Source organism: Cervus canadensis, chromosome 11, assembly GCF_019320065.1.
Source record: "Cervus canadensis isolate Bull #8, Minnesota chromosome 11, ASM1932006v1, whole genome shotgun sequence".
Lineage (NCBI taxonomy): Eukaryota > Metazoa > Chordata > Mammalia > Artiodactyla > Cervidae > Cervus > Cervus canadensis.
Window position 1 is genome coordinate 31,243,340 of NC_057396.1, and position 22,868 is coordinate 31,266,207.

General features: G+C 41.1%; 2 non-coding genes across 2 annotated transcripts; one reads left to right on the top strand and one right to left on the bottom strand.

Moving 5' to 3' along the window:
* The first annotated feature begins 7,552 nt into the window (after positions 1-7,552).
* On the top strand, positions 7,553-7,659 carry LOC122450734. Its single transcript, XR_006272225.1, has one exon. It is a non-coding gene; the product is annotated as a U6 spliceosomal RNA (small nuclear RNA).
* A 3,325-nt stretch (positions 7,660-10,984) lies between these two features.
* TRNAR-CCU lies at positions 10,985-11,057 on the bottom strand. The gene has a single exon. It is a non-coding gene; the product is annotated as a tRNA-Arg (tRNA).
* Between the last annotated feature and the right edge of the window lie 11,811 nt (positions 11,058-22,868).

The following is a 22,868-nucleotide window of genomic DNA, read 5'->3' on the forward strand; positions in this document are numbered from 1 at the left end:
AAAATCCTGCTAGGAGGGTAGCATTAGGTTATTGGTTAGGGTGGGTATTTTTGCCTAATACAAAATACCAGGGGCCAGGAAGCTGCCTGGTAGGGATCAGGGGTCTTTTGGCAACGGTTGCTATGGGGCTCATTCAATTCTAAAGATAACCTTAGTGCTGGGCCCTGCCTCTGTGGCCTTGGTATGGGACTCCACAGACAATACTGTAATAAACATACCCTACATTCATTTATGCAACGCTGTCACTAGCATTCTCACAAAGGCTGAGAAATCTATACACTTAATAGCTGTGTATGAGAATCTTCCCTTCTATATCCACATAGTTACTTTATGTTGCCAAATCTGTATATTTTGATCCATTTGCTCGATAAAAGTGACATCTCTTTGTTTTACTTTTCCATAATTAATATTGTTGAAAAGCAATAAGCCTCAAATAGAGTCATTTGCACCTCAGGATAGCAAACCAAGACTTACTCAAAGTTTCAACTCTTCCAAAAACGTGACCTTTAAAACAGTCAATCTGAAATTGCTTCATCAACACTAGTGAGGTCATTTGCATGATAAAGACCTTCCCCTCAAAGAAGGTAGTCTGGTCCAAAAGAACCCTTTATCCTTTGTTTGCTCATGCAGCTCATACAATCTATATATATCTTCCTATATACATAAAATCATCGCTGGGTTACTTATAATGTGTAATAAGATGTAAATATTTGGTAAATAGTTGTATGCACAATGTAAACGCCATGAAAATAGATACTCAGGTGCAGCAAATTCAAGTTTTGCTTTTTGGAAGTTTCTGGATTTTTTTTTTTTTGGCCATGTAGCATGTGGGATCTTAGTTTCCTGACCAGGGATCGAAACCACACCCCCTGCTTTGGAAGCAGAGTCTTAGCCACTGGACCACCAGGGAAGTCCCATCCGGAATTTTTTTCTGAATATTTTTTATCTGTGTTGGTTAAATTCTTGGATACAAAAAACACAGATATAGAGGGCCACCTGCATGCTCCTCTGCCTATTAAAAAAAAAAACAAAACAAAACGGAAACTTTGGGCCAACCCAGTACTTGCCCCAGGCCCCAGTTAGTGATTGCTTTTTCAAAGATTCGAAGGGGCAGTGAGGGGCTCGTTCCTCTGCTGGTTTACCTGGTAACTAATGAATCCGCCTGACGTCATTTCCCTCCACCCCCCTCCCTGCCTTGGGAGTGAAGACTGCCACCATGTCCTGCTCACTGGGCCTATACTTGGTGGGGGTGTTGCTCCAGGAACTGACTTCAGATGTGTAAGACCCCCTATCCATTAAACTGTTGATGTTTCTGTAGTTGACTCTGGTCTCTCTCTTTGTTCTTAAAGCTGGGAAAGTGCAGGCCTTATAGACCTGTGGGGTGCAACCCAACACTGAGTTAGATCTAGGATAAGGAGAAGTTTTGCACAAATAATGTAGCTAAAGGCAAAGGAGAAAAGGAAAGATATACCCATTTGAATGCAGAGTTCCAAAGAATAGCAAGGAGAGATAAGTGATCAATGCAAAGAAATAGAGGAAAACAATAGAATGGGAAACTAGAGATCTCTTCAAGAAAATTCAAGATACCAAGGGAACATTTCATACAAAGATGGGCACAATAAAGGACAGAAATGATATGGACCTAACAGAAGCAGAAAATATTAAGAAGAGGTGGCAAGATACACAGAAGAACTATACAAAAAAGATCTTAATGACCCAGATAACCACAACGGTGTGATCACTCACCTAGAACCAGACATCCTGGAATGAGAAGTCAAGTGGGCCTTAGGAAGCATCACTACCAACAATACTAGTGGAGGTGATGGAATTCCAGTGAGCTCTTTTAAATACTAAAAGATGATGCTGTGAAAGTGTTGCACTCAGTATGCCAGCAAATATGGAAAACTCAGTAGTGGCCACAGGACTGGAAAAGGTCAGTTTTCATTCCAATCCCTAAGAAAGGCAGTGCCAAAGAATGTTCAAACTATCACACAATTGCACTCATCTCACATGCTAGCAAAGTAATGCTCAAAATTCTCTAAGCCAGATGTTCAAGCTGGATTTAGAAAAGGCAGAGGAACCAGAGATCAAATTGCCAACATCTGTTGGATCATCAAAAAAGCAAGAGAGTTCCAGACAAACATCTACTTCTGCTTTATTGACTATGCCAAAGCCTTTGACTGTGTGGATCACAACAAACTGTGGAAAATTCTTAAAGAAATGGCAGTATCAGACCACTTTACCTATCTCCTGTATGCAGGTCAAGAAGCAACAGTTAGAACTGGACATGGAACAACAGACGGGTTCCAAATTGGGAAAATAGTACATCAAGGCTGTATATTGTCACCCTGCTTATTTAACTTATATACAGAGTATATCATGTGAAATGCCGTGCTGGCTGAAGGAAAAGCTGGAATCAAGATTGCCAGGAGAAATATCAATAACCTCAGATACACAGATGACACCACCCTTATGGCAGAAAGTGAAGAAGAACTAAAGAGCCTCTTGATGAAAGATGAGGGTGAAAAAGCTAGTTTAAAACTCAACATTCAAAAAACTAAGATCATGGCATCTGGTCCCATCACTTCATGGCAAATAGATGGGGAAACAATGGAAACGGTGACAGAGTTTATTTTAGGGGGCTCCAAAATCACTGCAGATGGTAACTGCAGCCATGAAATTAAAAGATTCTTGCCCTTTGGAAGAACATATTAAAAAGCAGAAACATTGCTTTGCCTACAAGTTCTATCTAGTCAAAGCTATGGTTTTTCCAGTAGTCATGTATGGATGTGAGAGTTGGACTATAAAGAAAGCTGAGCGCTGAAGAATTGATGCTTTTGAACTGTAGTGTTGGAGAAGACTCTTGAGAGTCCCTTGGACTGAAGGAGATCCAACCAGTCCATCCTAAAGGAAATCGGTCCTGAATATTCATTAGAAGGACTGATGCTGAAGCTGAAATTCCAATATTTTGGCCAAGAACTGCGAAGAACTGACTCACTGGAAAAAATGTGAAGAACTGACTCATTGGAAAAGACCCTGATGCTGAGTAAGATTGGAGGCCGGAGGAGAAGAGGACAACAGAGTATGAGATGGTTGAATGGCATCACTGACTCAATGGACATGAGTTTGAGTAAACTCCGGGAGTTGGTGATATACAGGGAAGTCTGGCTTGCTGCAATCCATGGGGTCACAAAGAGTTGGACACAACTGAGTGACTGAACTGAACTGAACTGAATGTAGGATCATGAAGCCATCGGGCTTCCCTGGTGGCTCAGGGAAGAATCCACCTGCAATGTGGGAGATGTAGTTTCAATCCCTGAATTGGGAAATAACCCTGGAGAAGGGAATGACTGCCCTCTCCAGTATTCTTGCCTGGGAAATCCCATGGAAAGAGGAGCCTGATGAGCTACAGTCAACAGTCAATGGGATCGCAAAGAGTCAGACATCACTGAACAAATAACAACAACATGAAGCTATCATTTAATTGGTTAAAGGGAGGATTGCAAAGTCTTCTTTGGGAATGGTCATTGCTCTGATTTACATCATAATTATGGATACAGTTCTTTAAAAAAACTCAAGATGATATAGCAAGCACTTCCATATGCATAAACCTGGGCGTTGGAAAATATTTTTTTCAACATAGTATTAAAGATTCTGAGATGTTGAGTAGTGAAGGATCCTGCTCAACCTCTAGCTCTGCACCTCCCCCAATTTGAATACTGAGCCCTGCTTTGAATAACTAATATACTGTGGAACACATCATGGAAACACTTGTTCATACTTAAGTGTATACACTTTCAATAGTGCTCAGATGCTTTAGTTGTGTTCGACTCTTTGCAACCCCATAAACTATAACCTGCCAGGCTTCTCTGTCTGTGGGAATCTATGGGCAAGAATACTGGAATGGGTTGCCACGCCCTTCTCCAGGGGATCTTCCTGATTCAGGGATTGAACCCACATCTCTTATGTCTCCTACACTGGCAGGTGGGTTCTTTACCACTGGCACCACCTGGGACGCCCATGTACATTTTCAGTAACAAATTAACTCGAGAGCTCATTGACAAAGATTTGGCTCAGATAGATCCAAGGAGCTCAACCTCATCATTAGAGTTACAGACAGTAGAAAAATAATTAATATTCAGGGATCTGAGTAAGAGGTTGTTTATGATATTGTTCGGGTGGGTCCTTGGGAAATTTCTTTTCCTCTTGGAGAAAGCAGGGATATGTACATTTGGGGATGACATTTAGCTCTGGAGCCCCAAGACACAGTAGGGTGAATGTGAAGCCTCAGGCTCTGGCATGTTGTGTCTGTGGCCAGGACTCCTTTTCCTCAAGACAGTGCTCCAGCTCCTGCAGGTACTTGCAGGTAGACAACACTCTCCTTGGTGGTTCTGGGGGCTGCCATATTGGTGAAAGAACCTCAAGTCTAAGGCAGGGCCACTTAGTCTTCTTGCAGTTCATTTCTTTAGTTTTTTCTTTTGTCTGCTCCCTGTAGCATGCAGGATTTTAGTTACCCCACCAAGAGTTGAACCTACACCTCCTGCAGTGGGAGTTCAGAGTCTTAACCACTGGACAACCAGGAAAGTCCCTCATTTCATTCTTGATGCTCAGATGTTGAAGTGTCACCATTGGAAAGGCTTTTCCAACGGCATTTCCAACTCCTAGAATTGATTCTCTGGCAGAATATAAATTTTTTTTTTTCAACAGAAGCAGTACCAGCACAGTTTGGTACACAATACAAATACATTAATAAAGCATGGAAAATGCATGAATCACACTGGTGTTTGTTTTGAGTTTTGTGAACTGAAGCCTGAATGTACTTTCACATTTGTTTTTCTCTCTTTTATAGGATCTGTCAAGGTGGCTTCCCTGGGGGCTCAGAAGGTAAAGAGTCTGTCTGCAATGCGGGAAACTGGGGTTCAATCTCTGGGTTGGGAAGATCCCCTGAAGAAGGAAATGGCAACCCACTCCAGTATTTTTGCATAAATCCCATGAATGGAGGAGCCTGGTGGGCTACAGTCAACTGTGTCTCAAAGAGTCGGACACAACTGAGTGACTAACACACAAGGTGTTTTACATTACCTTACCCTCTGTCTGGGCTTCCCTGGTGGCTCAATGGTAAGGAATCTGCCTGCCAATGCAGGAGACACAGGTTAGATCCCCGGGTCAGAAAGATCCCCTGGAGGAGGAAAGGGCAACTCACTCCTGCATTCTTGTCTGGAAAACCCCATGGACAGAGAAGCCTGATGGGTTACAGTCCATGGGATCACAGAAGAGTTCGACACGACTTAGCGAATCAACAGCAACAACAAATATAGACATCCTGTTCATATGTGCATTTGGTAATGTAGGAGACTTTACTGAAGGCTTGAGAAGAAGACAGATGAACATTTTGGAAATGTGACCTCAAGTTGAGTGTTACCATCTCCGTTTTTTTTTTTTTTTGCCTCGCTGAGGGGCATGCAGGATCCTAGTTCCCTGACCAGGCATTGAACCCATGCCCGCTGCAGTGGAAGTTCGGAATCTCAACGACTGGACTGTCAGGAAAGTTCCAAGGCATCTCCCTTCTTAAAATTTGCTGGAGGCACCCCAGCTTAGGAGAATTTTCACTGGTTTCTTCCCACAGAATTTTCTGCTGTATGCCATCTTTTTGGCTCTCCCCCCACCCTTTTTTTCTTCCTTTCCATCTAATTAATTAATTAATTTTTATTTTGACTGTGCCGAGTTTTCCTTGCGATGTGCGGGCTCTTTGCTGTGGCATGTGGGGTTCAGTAGTTGTGGCATGCTGGCTTCATTGCCCTGCAGCCTGTGGAATCTTAGTTTTTCAACCAGGGATCCAACTTGTGTCCTCTGCATTGAAAGGTGGATTCTTAACCACTAGACCACCAGGGAAGGCCCTCCCCATCTCTTTTCCTTCTCTGCTGTTTTCCTCTCTAGAGAAGCACTACCTACTATGCTTATTTTCTCATTCAGGGCAGTTTAAACCATTTGATTGGTGATAGGGCTCCTGATGATATTCATGCCCTTTGGCTTTTTCTCTTTGCCTTCAAATGACTCATTTCCTCTGCCCAGCCCCAAGACAGATCCTGTCTAAGAAAAGCAGATAATAACATCTTTATCTCAATACACTTTGTTTTGCATTTGCAATTTTCAGTTCAATACTAAAAGAAATACGCAATAATCCTTTTCCAAAAATCACAATTTTAATGAAATTTAAATGACAGTCCTCTCTTGCTATTGCAAAAGGGACATATATAATACAGTAAGTTCCCTACATATGAACCTTCAAGTTGTGAACTTTCAAAGATGTGACTGTGTTCGCATGTCTAATCATGTAAGTTCGTCCATATGTCTGGAGTACATTGTCAAATGTATGCATCTCTTTACATGTGGTTATGCTTTACTGTAAAGTACTGTATAGAGTCCTGGAGAAGGAAATGGTAAACCACTCCAGTATTCTTGCCTGGAGAGTTCCATGGACAGAGGAGCCTGGCCAGCTACAGTCCATGGGATCTCAAAGAGTCGGACATGACTGAGCAACTAAGACACACACACAAGCAAACACACTGCATAGAGGACAATAGTGCAGTATCTTTATTTCAAACCTGGGATGTCTGGAAGCAAGTGTAAAAGCAGCGGTGGTATAAATAGTACTACTGTACTTTTCAAGGTACTATATACTATAAGATTAAAAATGTTTATTTTTTTCACATTTGTTTTTTGTGTATTATTTGTGTGAAAAGTTTTATAAACATATTACTGTACAGTACTGTATAGCCGATTGTGTTAGTTGGGTACCCAGGCTAACTTTGTTGGATTTAACGAACAAATTGGGCTTACTTACAAACGCACTCTTGAAACGGAACTTGTTCGTATGTAGGGGACTTATACTGTATTCATTATTACAAATTGTGACTCATCTGTGTCATCATTCTCTAGAAAACCTTTTCTGCCAGATGTCTTTCCTCAGAACAGGGTTAAACCAGTGTTTGTCACCTGCCTTAGAGGATCTTACAGGCTACCTCTAACGTAAGATCTTAATGTAACCGGGAGGCTGAGCTTTGTAGCAAGAAAGACTCAGCAGTTACATTGGCTCTGAGACTTCTGCTTGTCTCCTAAACACATGGCTTACCTGGATTGAAGCATAGAAACTGGCATACTTCAACGGGAAATTTTCACCTTGATGCCCTCAGGATTTGGTACTACGTGGGAATAAATACCTTTAGGTTTATCTAAAAATTTGTATTACATCAAGATAGAAGTTGCCATACTGAGGCATTATCAAACAAAAGCATGGTTCATTTTAAACAGTTCTGAAAGACCTTTAAGTTGATTAAGAGACTTTAGGTGTTGAGACTTTCCTGGTGGTCCAGTGGCTAAGATTCTATACTCCTCATGCAGGGGGCCTGGGTTCAATCCCTGGTCAGGGAACTAAGATCCCACGTGCCATAACTAAGAGTTCACATGCCACAACTGAAGATCCCTTGTGCCGCAACTAAGACCTGGCACAGCTGAATAAATAAATAAATATTTTCTTAAAAATTGGAGGGACGTGCTCGCTTCGGCAACACATATACTAAAATTGGAACGATACAGAGAAGATTAGCATGGCCCCTGCGCAAGGATGATACGCAAATTCGTGAAGCGTTCCGTATTTAAAAAAAAAAAATTGGAGGGACAATGGATACATGTATATGTATGGCCAAGTCCCCTTACTGTCCACCTGAAACTATCACAACATTGTTAATGAGCTATGTGAAAGTGTCAGTCACTCAGTTGTGTCCAACTCTTTGCAACCCCATGGACTATAGCCCTCAAGGCTCCTGTCCCTGGTATTCTCCAGGCAAAAATACTGGAGTGGGTAACTGTTCCCTTCTCCAGGGGATCTTCCCAACCCAGAGATTGAATCTGGGTCTCTGGCATTGCCAGAAGATTCTTTACTGACTGAACCCCCAGGGAAGCCTTAATGAGCTATAGTTCCACATAAAATAAAAAGTTAAAACAGATAATCCTGATTCTATTTAAGGTCCTTCATGACATACCCTTCCTTTACATGTACATACACACCAAGCACTCCTTCCTTACTCATAATTTGGCTTGTTCCTTTGCCAGATAAACCAACTTTTAATGGACTTAGAAAAGCACATTCGAGTAGTGGGAAAGTACTTTTTCACCTTTATACAGCTATGAGAGTAACCATTATAATTATCTGTCCATCATCCACACAGTTTTTTAAAATGAACAATGTATAGAGTGGTATGAGGCTTCCCAGGTGGCAGAGTGCTATTGGCCAATGCAGTAAATGTGGGTTCCATCCCTCAGCTGGAAAGATCCCCCGGAGGAGGAAATGGTAACCTACTCCAGTGTTCTTGCCTAAAAATCCCATAGACAGGGGAGCCTGGTGGGCTGCAGTCCATGGGGTTGCAGAGTCTGAAACCACGGAGCATACTTTTCTACATATACCCAGCTGTAGGCTCATTAAGAAGTAAATCACACTCTTGTGTTATATTCTGAAAAAAAGTTCTTAACTCATAAATATGTTTTAAAAACTGATTTTATATAGACACATGGTGTATTTTTATAAGTAAAAATCATTGCTGTTGTATATTAGCAATGAGATACAACTTAAAATAGAGTAGATGTTTTTCTAAAGAACCTTGTTCCACTCTAATTCAGATTCTTTTTTTAAGTAAACTAAAAAATATTCAAAATTAAATGAATAAAATTGCTTAGCAAGTGGGGAAATGTACTAAACTTTAATTCAAAATTCCAAGACCAACTGAATCAGGGCCTAATACATAGAAAAACCTAATAAATGTATTTTGGATAAGATTTGTAGACACAAACTTATCACAGTGGAAAGGCTAGCAAATGCTAAGGATAACAAACTGGAAACCCTTGGAATACATTCCTATCAAAACTGTCTGTTGTAGCTAAGCATCTTTCTATACCAGGGCTTCCCTAGGGGTTCAGATGGTAAAGAATCTGCCTGAAATGCAGGAGACCTGGGTTCAATCCCTGGGTTGGGAAGATCCCCTGGAGAAGGGAATGGTTACCCACTACAGTATTCTTGCCTGGAGAACTCCATGGACAGAGGAGCCTGGTGGGCTATATAGTCCATGGGGCCACAAAGAGTCAGACATGACTGAGTGACTAACACAACACAACAATCTTTCTATACCACAGAAAGCATTCCTGTTTGTATATGCAAAATTTCATAGACTGAACACTTTCTTTCTGTTCCACTAAATTCACCAGAAAATAGTAAAAATATTTCTTATTTTATTCAGGCTATTCTTTCATATGGTTCTTCTTTGATATGGGTAAGATAAACTGCTCTGAAATGAATCACCCAATTTTCAAAGTATGCAGGAAATTTAGCATAAAGAGGTAGGTCACAGCTGATTGATAGTTTGCTTAATTTATCTCTATATGAGATAGCATGAATTCTCTGAGGGTTTAGGGTAGAAAAATACTTCCTTCACTCCCATCTCTTTTCTAAAGAGTTATTTTTTGTCTGTAATGTCACAAACGCCAGTTCTCTTCCATGAAACTATGAGAGTCAGAGATGTATTTGAATTTCTATTAATGGCTAGTATAGCTGGCCATGAGCCTGGTCCCTCTAAACAGGGTAGAGAGAGGTTTATCGTCATTCCACATACAGAAAACAGTGGCATTCTCTCCTGGCCAAAACCAAATTTCTAAGGGCTAAACATTTCAGAATTTAGGGAATTAGACCTATTTATTTCACAGCCACTTATTGATAGCTTACTATGCTCCAAGTCCTGCTAGGGGATTAGGGAGCCTCTCATTTTAAAAAAAATTCTTTTTTAAATTTTTTGGCCACACTGAGAGGCATGTGGGGTCTTATTTCCCTAACCAACGGTGAAATGCCTTGGTTCCAATGCCCTCTGCATTGGAAGCACCAAGTCTTAATCACTGAACCACCGGGGAAATCCCCAGGGAGCTTATAATTTCAATAGGGAGAGAACCCACATACAATTACAACATAACCCAGTGAGGGAGTAAAAATGTAGAGTTGTGTACAGATTGTTTTGGGAACAATCAGAAGAGAAGATTTGCCCAGCCTGGGTAGGGGTTAATGAAGTTTTTCCAGAAAGGAAGTTGCCTAAGCCCGGTCCTAGAGGAGTTCAATAGGAAAAGAGAGTTGGCTGTGGAGGGGAAATGCATTCCAGACAAGAGCCCAATCAATGCTTGTGAAACAGAGCTGGAGCAGAGAACCCAGACTGAGTGGAAGCTGGAGTCAGGCTTGTCCAGGCTCTTCTGATGAGCTAACACAGGTGGGACAAGCCTCCTGTAAGTCAGTTTACAAGACGGATTCATGAAGTTTTTTTGCGGGGAGGACTTTGAATCAGGGAGTTTGCTAACATGGGACAAATGCGTGTGTGTGTAAAACATGGTATCAGCCTTCCTCCCCAGCACACGTGCACATTTACACCCTGTAGAGAAAGGGACTGCCAGTGGTGAATGAGCTCTTTCAAGATTCTCCAGTAACAAGGTCAGGATCTTGAGGGTAGCATCCAAATTCCTTAGTATGCCGTGCAAGGCCACTGATGATCTTGTCTTACTAACCTCATCTTCCATCCTGAACTTCTGCCATTTTTTTTCCTTCTGCTCCATGCTTATTGAATTATCCAGGTTCAGAGTTTGGCAAGCCCTGGCCCTGTTTTTGTAAATAAAGTTTTATAGGACCATACTCATTCTTTCTCATACTGCCTTTGGCTGCTTCTGTGCTCCAGTGGCAGAGCTGAGTAGTCACAACTGAGAGCAGATGGCCCCCAAGCCTAGAATATTCACTGTCAGGCTCTTTACAGAAACAGTTAACCCTTGCTCTAATTCCCTGAATGTGCCAGCCTCTCTATCTTTTTAAAATATTTATTTGGCTGCACTGGGTCTTAGTTGCAGCATTCAGGATCTTTTAGTTGCAGGATGCAAACTCTTAGTTGTGGCATGTGGGATTGAGTTCCCTGACCAAGGATTGAACCTGGGTCCTCTGCATTAGGAGTGCGGAGTCTTAGCCACTGGACCACCAGGGAAGGCCCGGCCTCTCTCTTGTCTCCTAATCACTGTTCATGCCATTCTTTTGCTTAGAATGCCCTTCCCCAATCTCTTCGTTATTTGACTAAATCCTGTCTGACTTATGATCTCAGCTGAGGAACCACCTTCTGGGAAAACTTCTCTGACTTTCCATCTCTGGTCTAGTAAAGATGTTACTCTAATGTTCTTGTGCTTGCATAACACCCTGGGCTTATCTATATCTGAACACTTAGAAAACTGTATTAATGGCTTCCTTTGCTTCCTCTGTAAACTCTAAGGCCCTTGAGGGCAGCAATATAGTATCTGTACGACCTAAGCATAGAACTTGGGATGAAATAAGTCCTCAAAAAATGTTTTCTGAATGCTTATTTAAGTGGAAAGTTTGTTGATATCGTGTCCCCAGTTACCTATTCATTTACGTAAACTGATATTTGCATATGTTTCCAAAACGCTACCATCTCTCTACTTCAAATGCTGGAGACGTGTTTTAACAGGGACTGTTTGCTGAATAATTTGTCAAGTCTGCTGCTGCTTCTAACTTTTCTTTTGTAAGTTTTTCTGCATGTGGAGCTTTCTGCTCCATCTTTCCTGATCAAGGCTATGAATTTCCTACTATGGTTTGGATATTATCCTAGCTCTCCAGACTTTCCAGAGTACACATATTTTTCTTAACCCATTTAATGCTCAATGGCTTGAGATGGAATTGAGTCATTTTTCTCCCAAGCTATGTTGTTGCAATCAAGCATCTTTCAACTTTCTTAATCTTTTCATAGTCTCAAAGGAAGACAAAAAGTAGAAAAGTATTAATATATTTCTTTTCTGGATTTGGGCTAAGGGCAATATGTCCCAAGCTTTGGGGGTTTTTTGTTGTTTGTTTTGTTTTGTTTGCTTATTCATTTTTTTGAACTTTTTATTTTGTATAACTGATTAACAATGCTGTGATAGTTTCAGGTGAATAGCAAAGGGACTCAGCCACACATATACATGTATCCATTCTTCCCCAAATCCTGGTCGCATCCAGGCTGCCACATAACCTTGGGCAGAGTTCCTTGTGCTATACAAGAGATCCTTGTTTGCTTATTCCTGTTGTGTTTTATTTGTTGATAAACACCAACTTAAAGTTTTTTTTTAAGACTTTGATCATACAATCAAGCTGAAGATGTTTAGTTGTGCACAATCTTAAAGCAGGGGCACTCAGGATATATACTATAAACTACACAAGGGGAAGTGCATCAAAGATCACTACTTGGGGAATTCTCCTAAGCTGAGATGAGAACAGAGACAACCAGTCTGAAATTCATCCCAGGAAGATGATTTTGGGCAAGAAGTAGTGAATTTAGACCTTCATTTTACTTAGGAAGGTCCAAGTCTGACTCATTGTTCTGATTTTCTGTGTGAGACTGAAATTCACTTATTGGAATTTATAGCAAGGCTTCAGGGCATCCAGGCTACTGTATCCATTCATTCTAGAGAAGAGCGGACTTCTACTTCCAAAGAGTACTCTTTCCCTCTCTTTAGCAACACAATACTCACAGCACTAAGGATTCCCAGGGAAATGCTTTGGTCCTGAGATGTGTCCTTGTCCACAAGTAGACTGAAAGAAAAGGAGAGACTGGTTTTAAAGGCAGTCTAATTGGAACAGAAAAGTTTCCTTCTTCATTTGCACAAGGAAAATGAATCATTCTGGGATTTAAGGCAAGTGCTGTTATGCATCACTGAATTCTATTCATAAAGCTTTTAAGAAATGGCGAGACTTCTGTAGCATTTAGGGAATTGTATTGAAAATGATTAGTAGATCAGTTCACACTGATCTAGGTCAAGAGTTCCTCTCTGAAAATAATGATTTGTTACTGGGGCATTTTTATTGATTCCTCTGGGACATCAGTCTCCATGGATGTGCTTCACAGACTCCCAGGAGAAAAAGGAGGACTCACTAAAAGTTTATTTGTAAGTCAAGCTGAGGAATTTGTAGTTTTCTAAATCCTAACTGGTACTGTTGCAGGAAGGGGGACCCCTTCCAGGGCCCGAAACTGGGCTCTTGTCTAACACTCAGAAATGAATTGTCCGAGGAGACACATGCTGACAAAGCAAGAGATTTTACTGGGAAAGGGCACCCGGGTGGAGAGCAGTAGGTAAGGGAACCCAGGAGAACTGCTCTGCCGCGTGGCTCGCAGTCTTGGGTTTTATGGTGATGGGGTTAGTTTCCGGGTGGTCTTTGGCCAATCATTCTAATTCAGAGTCTTTCCTGGTGGCGCACGCATCGCTCAGCCAAGATGGATGCTGGCAAGAGGGATTCTGGGAAGTGGACGGACAGGTAGTGTCTCCTCTCGATCTTTCCCAAACTCTTCCTGTTGGTGGTGGCTTATTAGTTCCGTATTCTTTATCAGGATCTCCTGTCATAAAACAACTCATGCAAATGGTTACTATGGTGCCTGGCCAGGGTGGGCGGTTTCAATCAGTGTGCTTCCCCTAACAGTACCAGTCATCCCTATACTCCTGAAGTAATTAATCAAAGTCTACGAAACAATGATGTTATGTGTTTTAGATCTTGAATTTCCCTATTTCTCCAAGAAGAGAGATCAGTGGTCTCTTAGCAAGTAAATGAGATCCTCTGATGAACTGAATTAATCAAGGGTAGGAAATATGATTAATAATATGAAAACATGACCAGGTATTAAGGAATGCAAGAGTAAGAGAACTATATTTGATTTTCTTATGAACCATCTTATGGTGATAAGTTAAAAGACAAGACCTTAAATTGCTGAGGGTCATATAAAGAGTTGATGGAAATGGCATGTATATTGCTGATTGTTGGGGGAGACTGTAAAAAGAGGAAAATAGGGTTGGAATTATAACCTAAAAAAAAAAAAACTTTAACGAGATATAATTTACATAGAATAAAATGCAGTCATTTAAAATATGCCATTTAACGAATTTTGGCAGATGTCGATGCCTATTTGGGTTTCCCAGATGGCTCAGTGGTAAATAATCCTTCTGCGATACAGGAGAGGCGGGTTCAATCCCTGGGTCAAGAAGATCACTTGGAGAAGGAAATGGCAACCCACTCCAGTATTCTTTCCTGGACAATCCCATGGACAGAGGAGCCAGGTGGGCTGCAGTCTATGGGTCACAATTTTGGTTTCTCTGATGGCCCAGATAGTAAAGAATCTGCCTGCAATGCAAGAGACCCAGGTTCAATCCCTGGGTCACGAAGATCCCCTGGAGAAGGGAGAGGCAACCCACTCCAGTAATCTTGCCTGGGAAATCCCATGGACAGAGGAAACTAGCGGGCTGCAGTTCTTGGGGTCACAAAGAGTGATTAACACTAGTCTATGCCTATTTAACTACCACTTCTATTAAGATTTAGAAAGTTCAAAGCACTCCAGAAAGTTCCATTGTGCCCATTTGCAGCTGGTCTAATTCAATGCTCTGTCATACCACAATCACTTACCTGATTTCTATATCTATAGATCTCTTGACTGTTGTATGGTTTTATATTAATGAAATCATATAGTATATATACTCTTTTGTGTTTGGATGCTTTCACTTAGCAAACTACCTTTGAGATTCATCTATATTTTTTAATATAAAAAGTGAATTCCTTCTAATTGCTGAGTAGTGTTTCACTGCATGACTATATCTCACCTTTTGTGTGTGTGTGTGTGGGTGTGTGTGGTGAGGAAGTGGGGTATGGATTTTAGTTGCTTGACCAGGGATTGAACCTGGGCCCTCAGTTATGAAAGTGCAGAGTCCTAACCACTGGACCACCAGGGAATTTCATATATCACACCTTTTAAATTCACTTACTAGTTTATGAATTTTTGAGTTGTTTCAGTTTTGATTATTATAAATAAAGTTGTGCTGAACAGTCATGTTTATTTAACCTATATGCAGATTACATCATATGAAATGCCAGGCTGGATGAAGCACAAGCTGGAATCAAGATTGCCAAGAGAAATATCAATAATCTCAGATAAAGAGATGACACCACCCTTACGGCATAAAGCAAAGAGGAGCTAAAGAGCTTCTTGATGAAAGTGAAAGAGGAGAGTGAAAAAGTTGAGTTAAAACTTAACATTCAAAAAATAAAGATCATAGAGTCACATCATTTCATGGCAAATAGATGGGGAAACAATGGAAACAGTGACAGACTTTATTTTCTTGGGCTCCAAAATCACTGCAGATGGTGACTGCAGCCATGAAATTAAGATGCTTGCTCCTTGAAGAAAAGTTATGACAAACCTAGACAGCATATTAAAATAAGAGACATTACTTTGCCAACAAAGGTCCGTCTAGTCAAAGCTATGGTTTTTCCAGTAGTCATGTATATATTTCCAGTGAGAGTTGAACCATAAAGAAAGCTGAGCACTGAAGAATTGATGCTTTTGAACTGTGTTGTTGGACAAGATTCTTGAGGGTCTCTTGGACTGCAACCAGTCAATCCTAAAGAAAGTTAGTCCTGAATATTCATTGGAAGGACTGATGCTGAAGCTGAAGCTCCAATACTTTGGCCACCTGATGTGAAGAACTGACTCATTGGAAAAGACCCTGATGCTGGGAAAGATTGAAGGCAGGAGGAGAAGGGGACGACTGAGGATGAGATGGTTGGATGGCATCACTGACTCAATAGACATGAATTTGAGCAAGCTCCGGGAGTTGGTGATAGACAGGGAAGCCTGGTCTGCTGTAGTCCATGGGGTCATAAAGAGTCCTACACATCTGAGTGACTGAACTGAACTGAACACTCATGGAGAAATGTTTTGGTGAGTATATGTTTTTATTTACTTAAGGTTAATGATTAAGACAGAATTTCAAATTATGAGGTAAGTATATGTTTAATTTTTAAAGGAAAAGCCTACTGTTCTGCAATGAGGTTACACCACTTTACAGTTCCATCAGCAAACATTTGAGAGTCCCAGTGGCTCCATATTTCACCAATATTTATTATTATTTTTTTAAAAACATAGCATAGGAGTATGATTTTTCTTTTTATTCATTTAATTTGCATTTCTGTGATGACTAGTGATGTTGAGCACATTTTCATATGCCTGTTGACTGTTCATATACAATTTCTTATGGAGAATTAGTTTAAATCTTTTCTCTATTTAAAAATTAGATTGATTTTCCTTTTATTATTGTCATAAAAGTTTAAAATTCTAGATCTGAGTCCTTTGTCAGATGAAAAATTGAGAATATTTTTCCCAGTCTCTAGCTTGCTGTTGATTTTCTTTCTTTCTTTTTTTTTCTTTGGCTGTGCTGTGAGGCATGTGGGATCTTAGCTACCTTAGTTCAGTCCAACTGCAGGGATTGAAACTTTGGCCTCTGCAGATGAAGTGCAGAGTCTTAACCACTGGACCACCAGAGAAGGCCACTGTTGACTTTCTTTATATTTTGATATACAGAAGTTTTTTAATTTTTGAGATCTAATTTATCATTTTTTCCTTCTTATGCCTCATATTATTTTTCTTTGGATTTTTCCAAAAAATATCTTTGCCTGCCCCAAGATTGCAAAAATTTTCTTCTATGTTTTCCTTTAGATTTTGAAGTCTGTGATCTATTTTGAGCTAATTTTTAACATTACTTGTGCCGAAGGTCTGATGGCAAAATTTTTTCTTGAGCTTCGGTTTGTTTGAAATGTATTACATGTCCTTCATTTTGAAAAATATTTTTGCTGTGTAAATAATTAAATAGTTTATTATGCCTCCCAAGCCTTTTAAAGATATTGTTGCATTGTCTTTTTATTTGCATGGTTTCTAGTGAGATATCAGCAATATTATGTATATGTGTAGTTTAATCTGTTTGCTTTAAATATTTTTATTATTGACTTTCGGCAATTTAATTATGATATGTATAGGTGAATTTTCTTTTGTTTGTCTTGCTTGGCATTTGTTGAGCTTTGTGAACCAGTGAATTTATATTTTTCATTCAATTTTGAAATTTTCTTGTCACTGTCTTTTTTTTGTCCTCCAATTACATATACATTAGATTGTTGGATATTGTCTCAAAGGCCACTGAGGGTCTATTCACTTTGTTTTTATCAATGACTTTTATCTGTCTTCTGATATATAGCTTGGATAGTTTCTACACTTAATCTTCAAATTTTATTTTTATTCTGAAGCATTGTATTAGCAATTAAACCAATCCAGTAAAATTTTGCTTTAGCTCTCTGTGCTCTTCAGTTACATTTGCCTCTTTTTTGTATTTTTCATTTCCTTCCTCATTATGTTCACATTTTAAAATATCTTAGAAAATATTTGGTGTTGTTGTTCAGTTGCTAAGTCATGTCCAACTCTTTGCGACCCCATGGACTGCAGCACACCAGGCTTCCCTGTACTTCGCTATCTCTCGGAGTTTGTTCAAACTCCTGTCCTTGAGCCGGTGATGCCATCCAACCATCTTATCCTCTGTTGCCCCCTTCTCCTCCTGCTCTCAATCTTTCCCAGCATCAGTGTCTTTTCCAATGAGTCAGCTCTTTGCGTCAGGTGGTCAAAGTGTTAGAGCTTCGGCTTTAGCATCAGTTCTTTCAATGAATATTCAAGGTTGATTTTCTTTAGGATTGATTGGTTTGATCTCTTTTCTGTCCAAGGGACCCTCAAGTGTCTTCTTCAGTGCCACAATTCAAAAGCCTCAATTCTTCGGCGCTCAGCCTTCTTTATGGTCCAACTCTCACATCCATACATAACTACTGGAAAAACCATAGCTTTGACCATATGGACCTTTGTCAGCAAACTGATGTCTCTGCTTTTTAATATGCTGTCTAGGTTTTCCATGAGGGACTTCCCTGATAACTCAGTTGGTAAAGAATCCTCCTGCAATGCAGGAGACCCCCATTCGATTCCTGGGTCGGGAAGATCCACTAGAGAAGAGATAGGCTAGCCACTCCAGTATTCTGGCCTAGAGAATTCCATGGACTGATAAGTCCATGGGGTCGCAAAGAGTCAGACATGACTGAGCAGCTTTCAGTAGGTTTGTTATAACTTTTCTTCCAAGGAGCAAGCGTCTTTCATTTCATGACTGCAGTCATTGTCCGCAGTGATTGTGGAGACCAAGAAAGAAAATCTGTCGCTGTTTCCACATTTTCCCCATCTATTTGCCATGAAGTAATGGGATTGAATGCTATCATCTTAGATTTTTGAATGTTGAGTTTTAAGCCAGCTTTTTCATTCTCCTCTTTCACCCTCATCAAGAGGTTCTTTAGTTCCTCTTCACTTTCTGCCATTAGACTGGTATCATCTGCATATCTGAGACTGTTGATATTTCTCCTGGCAATCTTGATCCCAGCCTGTGAGTCATCCAGCCTGGCTTTTCTCATGATGTACTTTGCATATAAATTAAACAAGGTGAGAGTATACAGCCTTGAGTATTTCTCTTATAGTTTTTCTTTGCCTGGGCTTGTGGAGTTTCAGCCTAGGCACACACATACAGCTTATTATTTTCAGCTATAAGCTACAAAAAACTCCTTTGCAGATTTCTGAAGATTTTTCTTTACATAGATACTTCCTTTTTTGTACTCTCTTCCTTAGCCGCTTCAGCCTCCTTCAACTCTGAACTTTGTCTCTTTACTTCAGTGATACTGCTATATCCTGCCTGGGTTTGCCCTCTGTATACTGATTGCTAATAGATACCTCCAGGTGGAAAACTCTGGCTTTCTTATGGCTCCACTAATCAATCTCCCTTGTCTTACAGATCAAACATCCTTGATTTCTTATTGTCCAGTGTCTGAAAATAGTTATTTCATATATTTTGTCTAACTTTCCTTAAGTGTTTTTGATGGGATGGTTAGCCTAGTAGAGTTACTTTGTTATGGTTATTTATGGAAATCTTCCAAAAATTTAAAAAAAAAATTTTATTTATTTGGCTACACTGGGTCTTAGTTGTGGCACGGCATGTGGGATCTAGTTCCCTGACCAGGGATGGAACCCAGGCTCCCTACATTGGGAATACAGAGTCTTAGCCACTGGGCCACCAGGGAAGTCCTGAATTCTTCCAGAATTTATTGAATGGAGACTGGAAAGTGCAGTGATCTCCTAGAGATAATTTATTCAGAATTGGAGAGATTTGAGAGAGTTCAAAAGCAAGTAAGACAGCACTAGGAAGGGAGAAGATTGTGATCGTAGAGAAAGATGTTATGTAACAGGAGTTATGTAGCAGGACTCTTTGGGAAAGACACTGGTGCTGGGAAAGACTGAGAGCAGGAAGAGAAGGGGGTGACAGAGGATAAGATGGTTGGATGGCATCACCGGCTCAAAGGACAGGAGTTTGAGCAGACTCCCAGAGATAGCGAAGTACAGGGAGGGCTGGTGTGCTGCAGTCCATGGGGTCGCAAAGAGTTGGACACGACTTAGCAACTGAACAGCAACATACATAACATGCTATGTTATATAGCATAAGTTATTTGTAATAGGAGCTAACATATCCTATTTATGTGTGCCGTTATTTTATTGCTAGTATTATTGATATTCTTAACCTGTCTTTTCTCAAAGTATCCTTGATCAAATATTCTGCTTTATTTGGCGACTGCACCTCGCTTCCCTCTGCCTAGTTAACTCCTTTTCCTCTTCTTTAAGAAAGCACAATTCTCTACCTTAAAAATGAAACCTTGGTCACCTAGCTGTCTTGGATTTATTTTATTGTATGCTTTCTTAAATAATATGTATTTTAGTTTCCTGAGATTTGGTTTCCACTTCATAATTTCACTGAATTTATATATTATACCCAAGACTGTTCTTTTTAATAATTTTTATTTATTTATTTTTGGCTGTGTTGGATCTTCGTTGCTGGGCAGGCTTTTCTCTAGTTGTGGCGAGAGGGGGCCACTCTTCGTTGTGGTGTGTGGGCTTCTCACTGCAGTTGCTTCTCTTGTTGCAGAGCATGGGCCATAGAGCACAAGCGCTTCAGTAGCTGTGGCTCCCCGGCTCTAGAGAACAGGCCCAATAGTTGCGGCACATGGGCTTAGTTGCTCTACAGCACGTTGGATCTTCCCACATCAGGGATTGAACCCACGTCTCCTGCACTGGCGGGTGAATTCTTCACCACTGAGCCACCAGCGAAACCCCCTTAAGGCATTCTTAAATTTTCTTTTACCTTTCAAACCCAAAAGGATTTTCTTAGTGCTCCTTAAAGAAAAAAAAACAAAAAACAAAAAACGGAGAGGGCAATGGCACCCCACTCCGGTACTCTTGCCTGGAAAATCCCATGGACAGAGGAGTCTGGTGGGCTGCAGTCCGTGGGGTCGCTAAGAGTTGGACACGACTGAGCGACTTCACTTTCACTTTTCACTTTCATGCATTGGAGAAGGAAATGGCAACCCACTCCAGAGTTCTTGCCTGGAGAATCCCAAGGACCGGGGGAGCCTGGAGGGCTGCCGTCTATGGGGTCGCACAGAGTCGGACACGAATGAAGCGACTTAGCAGCAGCAGCATTAAAAAAAAAAAGTTAATCTGTATTAATCAATACCACTGACTATTCCTTTTTGGAACTCTTCCCTCCTGTACACACTCTCATATTCTTGGTTTCTTTCTTCCTCCTTCACCTTGTCTTCTTAAGGGGAGAACCTCAGTTTTTCTTAACTTATTCTTTCTTTTGAGCAGTAAGTCCCAATAATGACCAAAACATATTCAGTTAGATAACTTAAGTAAGGATTCTTTTGATCCTTATGTGGAATAAAGTAGTGATACCCTATTGATCTCATCTACATGTTTTGATTAGGCCATCCTTTTGGCTTGTAGTATTCAGCAAACTTCTCATCTATCTTGCAAATTTTGGATATTTAAGTTAGATTTCTAGATCATATATCTCGATGTAATTTAGGTCTGTGAGCTGCAGTGGGAAGTAACTTAAAGTCCATTCATAATTGAATATTTATAAATATATCTGGGAGCTAAGGTGGTCCTTCAGTGAATTATAGAAAAGCAGTCTGTAAATTCTCAGAGAAAACTCACCATGTATAAGAAATCTGTTAAGGTAGAGGTGCTTTTTCAGTGGGAAAGTTTTAGAGATACAGTGATGTTCCAGGTACAGGATGGAATGATGCTTGTCCCCTGTCCCCACCCAGTCATTCTTCCCTTGCCCTCATCATGTTCTCTCCTTGAGTGTGTGCTTGGGAAATGAGAGGACCAGGGTTAAATGGAAAACTTTGTTATGGGAGAACCAAATAGCCCTAAGAGCTGTTTCTAGGAATTGTTGGGGAACAAAAATATTCCTTGTACCCTTTCTACGTTCTTTCAGTTCAGTTCAGTTCAATTACTCAGTCATGTCCAACTCTTTGCGACCCCATGGACTGCAGCATGCCAGGTCTCCCTGTCCATCACCAACTCCCGGAGTTTATTCAAACTCACATCCATTGAATTGGTGATGCCATCCAACCATCTCATCCTCTGTCGTCAACTTTTCCTCCTGCCTTCCATCTTTCCCAGCATCAGGGTCTTTTAAAATGAGTCAGCTCTTTGCATCAGGTGCCAAAGTATTGGAGTTTCAGCTTCAACATCAGTCCTTCCAATGAACACCCAGGACTGATCTCCTTTAGGATGGACTGGTTGATCTCCTTGCAGTCCAAGGGACTCTCAAGAGTCTTCTCCAACACCACAGTTCAAAAGCATCAATTCTTTGGCACTCAGCTTTCTTTATAGTCCAACTCTCACATCCATACATGACTACTGGAAAAAATATAGCTTTCTAGGTTCTTTGGATTGTCTAGTAGTCAAATTGACAGAAGAGAGAAAAATAACCAGAAGTTTAATAACACGTATATCCTCTGTAGCTCAGGCGGTAAAGTGTCTGCCTACAATGCAGTATACCTGGATTTGATACCTGCGTCGGGAAGATCCCCTGGAGAAGGAAATGGTGTGAGGCTATCATGGCTAACGCCACGACAGGCAGCCTAGATTAGGAGTAGGCCTGGTTTCCCAGGGTAACATAATTATTAAGCCACCTGGAGCCAGCCAATCAACATATGCCTAGCAAGAAAAAGGGAACCTATCAGGGGAAAGCTGAAAGCCCCACGTTGGGCCAACAAAAATTGCCTTGCAACTGTGTAACCAATCCGCTTGCGCCAACTACCTGCTGCTTTTTTTGACCTAATAAATACCCGAGAGAACTGGGGCTCGGGGCCTTTTCATCCTCACACCCTTGGTGAGGGCGGGAGGCCCTGGCTGGAGTCAGTAATAAATTCCCCTATTGCAAGTTGCATTGTTTCGAGGAGTCTTCTTTCCCGACCGGGGACTCGGACTATGGGCAGAACATTTGGGGGCTCATCCGGGATCCCTTGACCGGGGAAGAACGCTCTTTGGAACAAAGGGGGAAAAGGATAGGTAATAGCACTGGTGCTCAGGCAGGTCTGGAAAAGTCCAGTGTAAATCCGGGGCCCTGCTGTGAAGCAGGAAGGTATCTGGCGCAGGAAGCCCAGTGTAAATCCGATGCCCTGCTAAAAGGCAGGAAGGTGTCTGGCGTGAAGGAAAGCTTTCCATGCAGGAACGGATTGGCTGTTCTGGCTGGCATGAGGCCGAGGCCAGCGAGCATCCTGGAAGGCAGCCAGCTCTGCGGGAAGGAGACCTCCACTCCTAAGCTTGAATCTGGGGAACAGCGGACGCCATTTGGTAAGGTGACCCTTGTTCCAGAGGATAGGGAAACTCAGGGGGTCCCGCCCCCCCAGTTCTGTGTTGTCGGCCGATGTGTGTCTGTCTATGTGTTTTTCTGCGTCTGTATAACTGCCGACATTGTCTCCTGTCTCGTTGTTCTCTGGTGTGTCGTTGTTTACTTCCTCCTATAAAGGCTTGGAGCCTCATTTCTGTTTCTGAGAGTTTCAGTGAACA